This window comes from Pinus tabuliformis, chromosome Q, assembly GCF_031772625.1.
Source record: "Pinus tabuliformis cultivar Carrire ecotype Pingquan chromosome Q, CPIR1, whole genome shotgun sequence".
Taxonomy (NCBI): Eukaryota; Viridiplantae; Streptophyta; class Pinopsida; order Pinales; family Pinaceae; genus Pinus; species Pinus tabuliformis.
Genome location: NC_142296.1, coordinates 947,466,974 through 947,479,067, shown reverse-complemented (window position 1 = coordinate 947,479,067; position 12,094 = coordinate 947,466,974). Strand labels below are relative to the sequence as shown.

The following is a 12,094-nucleotide window of genomic DNA, read 5'->3' as shown; positions in this document are numbered from 1 at the left end:
CCAATGCCTAGTGCTACAATTTGACGTTGTTGTCCTCTCAGTGAACAATTACCAGCTCATTGTTCCAAAGCACACTCCCAATGTGCATCTAATTCCATTTGGAAATGTTAACGACCAAAAAAAATCCATCCTTGGCCTTCCCTTCTCTGCTACACAGACCCTTAGGAAATCCGGTCACCTCCTTCTATGCAGTCACTCACCTTCCAGGTTCTCCAACATCCCCTATCCCAGACGATCCATCTCGTGGCAAGGATTCCTCGCATCAGAAGGTCAACAACCAAGGCATATACCTACTTCAAAACCATCATATCGGTCATAGCATGCTCATGGAAATCAATGGACACTATTGGGCACCAGTTTCCCACAATGGCCCTGCTCCTGAAATGCTTTACCAACATATTGTTGTCTGTTCGGATTCATTTTATTATTGCTACTAATCCTTGCAGTCAGTTTCTACCACCTAACCGGTCATTTCCATGCTTCCTGTACCATGCGCATAACTTCCATTAGATTTAAAATAAATTGAAATAAATTCACATTATACCTCATTGGTAGCTCATCAATAAGGTGCACTTGCAATCATGTTTACTTCCTGTCACAACAAGTCAAACTAACATCTTTTATCAAATCATTGTGTATAAACATATCACATCTAGTTAGCTCGAAACACAACCATCATAGATCAAAATCATGAATCACATGCAATCATCATAAACCAGAATCATAGATCACATGTATAATAAAACTAGAATAAAATATTGATACGTATCATTTAATCAATCCTTAGCTTCTACCTTTATCCTTTGTCCTTTCCATATGCACACTGGATTGGTTGCCATACTTGACAAATACCTAGTGCCTTCTCTTCAACCATGTACACATACACATAGTGTGCGTCACACACATACAATCACGCATGACATACAACACCATACAATACATAAAGGGGTTCATGAGAAAAGCTAAGATTGGTGGAGGAACCAACTCCACTTACCTAGCATTAATCCCCAAAGATTCCAATTCGGAAACATTTGCCAGATTCAGACCCATATCGCTTTGTAACGCATCTTATAAAATTCTGGCCAAACTGTTAGCAAACAGGATCAAGCCTCTGCTTAAAAGGCTGATCTCCAGTCCCCAAGGTGGTTTCGTGGAAGGCAGGCATATCCTCGACAATGTCATTCAAGTCCATGAGACAATCCACTCCAGCAAAAAGTGAAAAGAGAAAGGTATGTTGATTAAATTAGATATGGCGAATGCGTTTGACAGAGTTAATCACTCTTTCCTCATCAAGGTTCTCCTCTCCTTCGGCTTCTCTCCCCATCTTGTCCAGCTTATAAATGCTTGCATCGATAACCCATGGATCACCCCCCTAGTCAATGGTCGCCCCTCCAATTTTTTCCAAGCCCGGAGAGGCATCAGGCAGGGATGCCCTCTCTCTCCCTTCCTGTATATCTTAATGGTCGACTCCCTCAGTAGAAAACTCACAGTTGAAAGAATTTCTAGCTCCCTCCCTGGTCTCAAACCCTCCTCAAATGTCCCTCCTCTGAATCATGCGCTCTTTGCAGATGACTCACTTCTCCTCGGAGGTGCGTCCCCCAGAATTGCCAAAGCCTTTGACTCGGTCCTAAAAAGCTACTATAGAGTTTCAGGAGCACTAGTCAATGAGAGAAAGAGTGAAATTTACAGCTGGAACACAGGTCAACAAGAGCTCATAAGCATCTCGAACCTCCTGGGATTAAGAGGACATGCTCGTTGGGATCAGATTAAATATCTAGGCCTCCCTATCACAAATGGAGCCAACAGAAGGTCGCTATGGACAGATATCATATGTAAAATCAAAACAAAAATAGCAGCTTGGGGTGGCTTCTGGTTAACTAAAGGAGGAAAAGTCATTTTAATCAAGTCACTGTTGTCCGCGCTCCCAATTTATCAAGCCGCATTCTTACTGGCCCCCAGAAATGTTATGGAGCATATATCTAAACTTTTAAGGGACTTTTTATGGCAAGGAGGGAAAGGTAACGAAAGCAAATTGCATTTAGCTAATTGGGATCTGGTCAAAAGGCCGATCACAGAGGGTGGCCTCCAAATTCGAGATCCCTCCCTTGTTAATCTGGCATTGGGAGGAAAGCTCCTCTGGAAAATGGCACACGAGCCCAACCATCCAATCAGCACTACACTGTTGTCAAAATACGCCCACAATTCTTCCTTCAGAAACCTGCAATTCGATCCCTTTGTTAACAGCACGCATGTCTGGAGACTCTGCTGTAAAAGCAGTATTTTCTTTAAAAAAATTATGTACAGAGTGCCGGGCAATGGCAAGCGTATTAAATTGTGGCAGGACAGAATAATGGGAGCGATCCTGCAGGACAGAATAATGGGAGCGATCCTTTGGAGGGGAACGAGGATATCGCCGACATCAGAGACTGGTTGATACGCGTAGGCATAAACAGTTTATACGATCTTTCGGTTTGGGATCACCGGGGAGAATGGGCCGACTGGGACTTCCATGGCGTCCTTGCTTGGTTAACGCCCCAAAAAAATCTACTTGCCAAACTGCTGGAAGGCTCCACACCTGAAAACCGTTATACGAAAGACAACTGGGCTTGGGGACAGTCAGGCACATACACTACAGCAGCTGGATATAAAGCTCTTCAGGACCCAAAGAACATCAATCACTCTCCGGCCTTTTGGAAACTAGTCTGGGACAATCTAGCTCTCCCTAAAGTGAATTTCTTTTTCTAGACGCTGGTGCACAACAAACTTCTTACAGGGGACAATCTAGAGAAAAGGAACATTGCAGGGCCTCATAGGTGTGAGCTATGCAGAAGCAACCTTGAAACTGCCCAACACTTATTTCTGGATTTCAATGTCGCTAAGTCAATGGTCGCCCCTCCAATTTTTTCCAAGCCCGGAGAGGCATCAGGCAGGGATGCCCTCTCTCTCCCTTCCTGTATATCTTAATGGCCGACTCCCTCAGTAGAAAACTCACAGCTGAAAGAATTTCTGGCTCCCTCCCTGGTCTCAAACCCTCCTCAGATGTCGCTCCTCTGAATCATACGCTCTTTGCAGATGACTCACTTCTCCTCGGAGGTGCGTCCCCCAAAATTGCCAAAGCCTTTGACTCGGTCCTAAAAAGCTACTATAGAGTTTCAGGAGCACTAGTCAATGAGAGAAAGAGTGAAATTTACAGCTGGAACACAGGTCAACAAGAGCTCATAAGCATCTCGAACCTCCTGGGATTCAGAGGACATGCTCGTTGGGAACGGATTAAATCTCTGGGTCTCCCTATCACAAATGGAGCCAACAGAAGGTCGCTATGGACAGATATCATATGTAAAATCAAAACAAAAATAGCAGCCTGGGGTGGCTTCTGGTTAACTAAAGGAGGAAAAGTCATTTTAATCGAGTCACTGTTGTCCGCGCTCCCAATTTATCAAGTCGCATTCTTACTGGCCCCCAGAAATGTTTTGGAGCAGATATCTAAACTTTTAAGAGACTTTTTTATGGCAAGGAGGGAAAGGTAACGAAAGAAAATTGCATTTATCTAATTGGGATCTGGTCAAAAGGCCGATCGCAGAGGATGGCCTCCAAATTCGAGATCCCTCCCTTGTTAATCTGGCATTCGGAGGAAAGCTCCTCTGGAAAATGGCACACGAGCCCAACCATCCAATCAGCACTACACTTTTGTCAAAATACGCCCACAATTCGTCCTTCAGAAACCTGCAATTCGATCCCTCTGTTAACAACACGCATGTCTGGAGACTCTGCTGTAAAAGCAATATTTTCTTTAAAAAAATCCTGTACAGAGTGTCGGGCAATGGCAAGTGTATTAAATTGTGGCAGGACAGAATAATGGGGAGTGATCCTTTGGAGGGGAATGAGGATATCGCCGACATCAGATATTGGTTGATACGCGCATGCATAAACAGTTTATACGATCTTTCGGTTTGGGATCACCGGGGAGAATGGGCCGGCTGGGACTTCCATGGCGTCCTTGCTTGGTTAACGCCCCAAAAAATCTGCTTGTCGAACTGCTGGAAGGCTCCACACCTGAAAACCGTTATACGAAAGACAGCTGGGCTTCGGGACAGTCAGGCACATACACCGCAGCAGCTGGATATAAAGCTCTTCAGGACCCGAAGAACAACAATCACTCTCCGGCCTTTTGGAAACTAGTCTGGGACAATCTAGCTCTCCCTAAAGTGAATTTCTTTTTCTGGACGCTGGTGCACAAAACACTTCTTACAGGAGACAATCTAGAGAAAAGGAACATTGCAGGGCCTCGTAGGTGTGAGCTATGCAGAAGCAACCTTGAAACTACCCAACACTTATTTCTGGATTTCAATTTCACTAAGGAAGTATGGGGTCTCATTCTTTTGGATCTGCAGATTCCTGCTTTCCCTCATAGCACTGTTGCTGAACTGTTCGCCTCTTGGAGAAATTTCTATCCTCATAGCATCCCCACCAAATCCTTCTGGCGTAAAGTTTGGAAAGTAATTCCCAAATTTGTTTGTTCGCAGCTATGGCTGGCCCGTAATGATCAAATCTTTAATGGAAATCGACACTCCCCTCTTCAGGTCGCAGTTAAAGCTAAAGCATTCCTCTTGGAAGCTGCCCAACAACAGTTCTTCAAAGAAGATCCATTGCTCCTTCCTGACGAAAGGAGATGGCTTTGCCCCCTTGAACCTTCTCCTCGTAAGTTCCTCCTCACTCCTCAAACAACAAATCCTGAATGGCGAATAAGAGATCCCGAGGACCTTTTCATAAACTGGTGGAGATCCAAAAATCTCACCACAATCTTCTTTGATGGGGCCTCCAAAGGAAACCCCGGGAACGCTGGTGCTGGAGGGGTCATTTACTCTTCGGATGGGAATTCAAGAGACTGCTTCTACTGGGGTTTAGGCCAGAAAACCAACAACCAGGCAGAGATTTTTGGTCTCCTCAAAGCTTGTCTTATAGAAAGAGAAAAGGGGGTTAAAGACCTCCAAGTCTTTTGAGACTCAGAGATTATAATAAAAAAATTAAACACAGAGGATCTCTTCATCAATGCTAGTCTCAATAAAATTCTGGGCAGATTGAAAAGAGTTCTTCAAGAATTCACCTCCCACAAGTTCTACCACATTCTTAGAAATCTGAATGGCGAAGCGGACCAGATGGCAAACAAAGGATGCTCCCTCATGAAAGGGCAGCTATTTATAAATGACGATAATTTCTTTCAAATTCCTTGAAAATGTTGTAAATCAAAAGCTGAATATGCTGGCTGTTTTCTTTGTAACTGGGGCTGCCTTGGCAAAGACCACTCCTATCTTTTTCAAATAAATAAAATTCATAACCGTTACAGTTAAAAATAATAATAATAATAATTATTCAAATTATTATGTAACATAGAAACTTAAAATATTTTTGAAAAAAAATGATATTTATTAAGAAAATAATATACAATATTTCTTATAATATTTTTTCTAAATGCAATGTCCATAAGCATAAAATCTCAGTTTGAAACATCTATAGGCAAGGAGGAATTATCGTTGCTTTGAAAATAAATTTGATAAATTTGATTTTTACTTATAATCTTAGTTTATTACCATTATAATATATATATATATATATATATATATTGAGATTAATATTAATTATTTTTATTTATGATTATAATAATTAAGTAATTAGTTATTATAAATAATCATGGCCATAGTTGACCATGGACGCCTATAGTGGATGGGCACGAGTAGGCATAACCACCATTTCAATGGCGACGATAATAAAGTCGTGGTTAACTATAGAGACAAAATAGTTGAAATATGGTTGAAATCAACCATGGTCCAATGTCGCATTGTCACAAAGATTGTCTCGATATGAAAATCAATCATGGCCAACCATGGTCAAACGTCATATTGTGACAAAGATTGTGTCAATATAAAAATCAACCATGGTCAACTGTGTTTATTTTAGAGTTTATAATATTTATCTTAGGGTCTCATATTACTGGGTCAAGTGTGGTCAGCCATGGTTCATTATTGTTAACCATGGTCGACCATGGTTAGCCATGGTCCAACGTTGTAGGGTTTATAATATTTATCTTAGGGTCCCATGTTACTGGGTCAAGTGTAGTCAACCATGGTTCATTATTGTTAACCATGGTCGACCATGGTTAGCCATGGTCCAACGTTGTATTGTGACAAAGATTATTTTAATATGAAAATCAGTGATGGTGAACCATGGTCCGACCTCGTATTGTGAAAAAGATTGTCTCAATCCCTCGGGTTCTAATATCAAAATATGAAAAATATTGTCTCAATCCCTTGGGTTTATTAATCCAAGGGTTCAAATTCCTAGGGTATAATATTATTCACATGGTTTATAATAGTAATCCTAAGGTTTAATATAAATCCCTTGTGTCTATAATCATGGTCAACCATGGTCCAATGTGAAGAAGAAGACTAGTTGCCTGTTCCAACGTCTCATTGTGACAAAGATTGTTTCAATATGAAAATCAACCATGGTCAATCATAGATCTAAAGGCTTTAGGAAGATATGCAAATATAAACATAGATCTATCTTAAGTCCTAATCTACCAAATTGCACCAATTGGGTAGTCGAATTGGCTTGGGAGTAAAACCAATTTGTTGTTATGTTGCATGTGGAATCTTAGTTTTTTTTTCATTCATTTACAACCAAAGTTCTAATTTTGGCTTATAATTTGAGATTTCTAGTCGTTGTTTCAAACTGTATGTGTTTGAGGAAGATAAAGGAGTTCCCTAAAACAAAAACAAAAAAGTCTTAGACTTGTAGGTAGGATAATGCCCTACAAAAAAATATATTTCCTTTTCCGAATTGTTGGAGAAATTCAAAATTTATTTACAAAATCGTTATAGTCCTTTGTACACACATGTTTTAAACTATAAAAGAATTTCTTTGTACCGTTGTCTAGCACGAGGAAGTGATCAAGAATGAATATGGACGAATTGTACCAAAACAACCTTAGGTGGCAAATCAAGATCTATTTCTTCAACAAAGGACTCATGATTTGTTTTCTTCAACATAAGACTCATGATTTGTAAGGCTCAAGGAGGCAGTAAGATTTCATTATAGCTTGGTCCTTCTATTTTTTTGGTCTTTCAACAGTTGTCAAAGAAGCAATAATTAGTGTTATATGCTATATATTGCCTTACAAGCATTAGTTAGTGTTATATGTTATCTATTGCCTTACATAGGAATCATGATTTGTTTTCTACAACATAAGATTCGTGATTTCTAAGGCCCAAGGAAGCAGTAAGATTTCATTATATCACAGTCCTTGCCTTTTCTTGATATTTTTTTGTCTTTCAACAGTTGCCAAAGAAGCATTAATTAGTGTTATATTCTATCTATTGCCTTACGGCGTTTCCTTTGCAACATATGGTGCAAGTGCTACTAAATAATATGTTATCAAGGGTGTTATGAAACCAGCTCACAAAAAGATAGAAAAGAGAGATGAACGCCTTGGAATTCAGCCTCTTCGAGGGGGCAACCTCCTTTACATTACACAAATGAACAATTCTTGGATGATACAAATGACAAGACCTCCTTTCTATATATAGGAGTCTAAGGGGTCATAATATAATCGGAGCCGACATAACAATAATAATGTAAGGGCACAACAATAACAATAGTGGGCTTCTATGGGGCACATTAGTAACAGTATGGGGACTGCATGGGTACATCAATATAATAACGGGGTTGTACAAATAACAATAGGGGGTTACACTAGTAGTACAGGGGCCTAACAAAGGGACCCACTTTTAAATAATACCATTAAGATATTAATGCAAGAATTCATCATTCAACATATAAAGAGCTCTCTCTGTCACCCTTAGGCCAAAGGAGTAGCAGCGTCTTCCAACGAGATTTCGATGAAGAGGCCGACCAAAATTTGAAACATCAGCAGGGATAAATAGGATGACAAAGACTTGAGATTCTTAAGAGCATATGGGAAAACCCACAAGAACAAACATGCCATATCCCATTTCAAATTACGCAAGGACAAAAAGCAGTGGCACTCGATGCCTCCGACAACAAAAAATACACGTGTGCTTAAACTTGACATGATGGCGCCTATGGAAGATAGACCAATAGATATTACGACTTCACAACATGCATTACAATGCCTATAAAAACAACAGACGCACCGAAATCTCGCCATGATCAAATATAAGAAATGAGCAATTCAAGAATGGAGACCTTGTACCAATATATGGCAGTAAAACTAAGGGTAAGATGAGAAAATTGGAAATCACTAGACTTGGAACTTATATTGTCAAAGACATCAGAGCTAATTGCCTCGTCCAAATAGAAACACCCATTCGCATTCTTCGAGCGATGTTAGTCATCTCGCCGCTTCATTCCATTTTGAGCTAAAACCAAATTGTCCCGTAGCGTGCGAAGAATGGCTTCTTTGGTTTGGTGTGAAGCGTGAAGTCAACTTTTTGTAGCTAGGGTTTGCCTGGTAAATAGGAAGCCACTGCTAGGAGTTTTGGGCCATAGGCAGCAACACATGGCGTCATTTAGGTAGCACCGTGATGAGAGGTATTACGCCACAATTCTGTAAGGGGTGGCCATCATTCTCATTGGTGTTGCCCTTTCGAGGCAAAGCATCTCAAACAAGTTTCCACGCACTTATTGACCACCTCTATCTGGCTATCAATTTGGGGATGACGACCAGTGCTCACTTTCAATTGAGTACCCTAAAGTTTAAACGAATCTTGCTTGAAATTGTTGGTGAGTGCGGGATCTCGATTCAATGCAATGGAAAGTGTGATGGCATGCAACTTAAACATTGGGTCCACAGAAACATGAGTAACCACAGAAGGTGTAAATGGGTCTGATAGGGTACAAAAGTGAGCACATTTGCAAACGTGGTCGAGGAACACCATGGTGACATATTGGTTGTCTGTTTTCAGAAGGTCCACTATGAATTCCATGGAAATGTCGGTCCTGATGGTGGTTGATATTGCTAGTGGCAGTGGCACTTCTTCACCATCTCACCCTTGTTCCTTTAACAAGCACCACATGTAGGTACAAAATCCTAGATGTGTGTTTTCAAGCCTTCCCGCAAGGAAGAGCGCGTAGTCGATTTGTAGGTACGCTGAAAGCCAAAGTGCCCGTGGTGGGAGATGAACACAACTCCTCTAAGACGGGCATTGTTTTAAAGCACAATTTTGAATCAAAAGAATGCACGCTTTATGCTTCAAGGTATCTTGTTGCCGCGTGTAGCCCTCAGGGGGATTGGGATTCTCCTAAAGCACTTGGATGAATTGAACCGCCATGTCAATATCGAGCCATTCTTGACAAGCGTTGATGAGGCAATCAAGTACTGTAAGGATAGGGCAAAGAGAGATCCTTTCTCCTCATATGTCTGCAATAAAGTAGATGCCTCGTTGCCTTTGTTGTATATGATCTCATAATCATACCGATGCATCTTAGTGACCCATCTGTGTTTCTCCAAGGATGGTAACCTATCGCCGAGAAAATACTTCAAACTATGACAATGATCTCGATTTGGAAGCAACTCCATATAAGATATGGGTGTCAAGTCTCGACTATGCAAAAGATAGCCATCATCTCTTTTCTCATAGGTGGACTTGCCCACGTTTTTGTCAATTGCATCAACATAGCGCCCACACCCCTACCTGATGCACCACATTCCAAGCGCAATTGGGCACTAGTAAAGTGGGTGCATTGCACATGGCTTCCTTTAAAGCTGAAAAGGCCCACTCGACAACATCGTTCCATACAAAAGGCACTTGTTTTTAAAGCCGAAAAGGCCTACTCGACAACATCATTCCAAAGTTACCGACAATATCTTACACGTAGCCGCAACAATTATTCCGTACATGGACGCATATCCACAATGGTAAGAACAAGCATCGAGCAAGGTTTGAACCTCAATGAAGGCCATGTTACCTACCCAGTTTCACTAACGGGTATCAACAACGACGATAATAAGAGGGATGAAATTAACGAATTGAGAGTGCACCATGTTACCTACCCACTTTCAGTAATGGAGATGAACAACAAAAAGAATAATAAGGATGGAATGAACAAATTGAGGGTGGATATCAACAGCGAGAGTAATGTAAGGATGAAATTAAGGAATTGTGAGTGAATATCATCATCAACAACAAGAATGATATAAGGATGGAATTAACCAATTGGGCGTGAATATGATCAACAAGAAGAATGATAGAAGCGTTAACGAATTGTGAAGTGAATATGATCAACGACAACAAGAATGATATCAGGATGGAATTAACGAATTGTGAGTGAATATGATCAACGACAACGAGAATGATGTAAGGATGGAATTAACAAATTGGGCGTGAATATGATCGGCGAGAAGAATAATATAAAGATGAAATTAACAAATTGAGCGTGAAGAAAAATATAAAGATGAAATTATCAACAAGAGCAATAAGAATAAGGATGAAATTCTTCATTCAACACCACCCATAGTAATAAGGATGAAATTAAGCAATTGAGTGTGTGTATTTTTTAATTATGGATTAAGACATTATTGTATGGTGGATATATATATCCCACATTCAAAGTGGGGATGCACGGAAGGAAAGGAGGGGGTATAGAGGGGTAAGATGGAAATGTTCAAAACATACTTACCTGGGCGGGGTCAATCGATGATCAAGAAGGTCGATGGCCTAGGAAGACCACTTCCATTGCACTTGGGAGGGGGGTTTACCTAGCATCTCCCATCGAGGAGAGTGCACGTCATAATTTGTGGCAGCGGAGGCTCGCGTTCGCGCGGCCTCCACACAAAAATTAAAATCAAATCAAGTTAACTGCAACTACGGGAGCTTCTTTAAATCTAACAGTCTGTAATTCCAGTTAAATTAATTAGCATCCGCAGCTCTGCTTTAAATCAAACTATTTGTAAATCCTAACAGTCTGTAATTCCAGTTGAATTAATTAGCATCCGCAGCTCTGCTTTAAATCAAACTATTTGTAAATCCAGTTGAATAAATTACCGGAGGTCTTACTTCATGATTGATTACATACATAGTTGAGAGACGAGCGGAGTGCTCTGCTGCTGCGAGGCGAGAGGTTGAATAAATTACCGGAGGTCTTACTTCATGATTGATTACATACATAGTTGAGAGACGAGCGGAGTGCTCTGCTGCTGCGAGGCGAGAGGAGAGGGATGCTACGCGATTCCGTGCTAATCTTCTTGTTCCTGTTTGTTTGCAGATGCCATTCCCTTTCACAGATTGATATTGGTGCTAGTCTTCTTGTTACTGCTGTTTGTTTGCAGCTGCCATTCCCTTTCACAGATTGATATTGGTGGTGCTAATCTTCTTGTTACTGTTTGTTTGCAGCTGCCATTCCCTTTCACAGATTGATATTGGAGCTAATCTTTTTGTTACTGTTTTGTTTGTTGTTCAGATGCTATTCCTTTCGCAGATTGATATTGGTGCTAATCTTCTTGTTACTGTTTGTTTGCAGCAGACGCCATCCCTTTCACAGGTTGATATTGGTGTTCCAACATATATAATAAACCCCACACCACACACGCCATTGATAGATTGACTGTCCACAACTCCAATTTCCTAAATTACAAGCTTGTCTTCAATATTACTCCATACACCTCACGCTCAACTGAACTTTTTATTCCGGTTTATAAAGTCTACTTTTTCGGCTCTCACCTGAGAGAGAGAGAGATCCTGGTTACGGCAACTTTTTCGGCAGTGGAATTTATATTTGTCAAACGTTTTCACTGTATACGGCAACCGTTTCTTTCTTTCTTGTAGTTGGAGATTCATGATGTGTTTGTTGTGTCGTATTAAGGGGACACTGTGTTTGTGCTGCTTTTCCTTTTTCAAGGGAAAGAATAAAAAAAAAAAAGGGTATATTTGCTATTTCAAATAGAAATTTGAATATAAATGGTATATATTTACTATATGAAAAGAGAAATTTGAATATACAATGCTGCAATGGGCCTGAGCATTGAGGAAAAGATCTTTGTCAATATCAAAGCCTGACCAACAAAAGGAAAAGAGGGGGGAAGGCTATAAAGCCCAATTACTGCATACATAAAAAAGAA

The 12,094-nt window shown here is 40.6% G+C and overlaps 1 non-coding gene across 1 annotated transcript; it reads left to right on the top strand.

The window, feature by feature from the left end:
* Positions 1-10,648: 10,648 nt before the first annotated feature.
* Positions 10,649-10,808, top strand: LOC149222610 (U1 spliceosomal RNA). Its single transcript, XR_016249779.1, has one exon. It is a non-coding gene; the product is annotated as a U1 spliceosomal RNA (small nuclear RNA).
* The last annotated feature ends 1,286 nt before the right edge of the window (positions 10,809-12,094 follow it).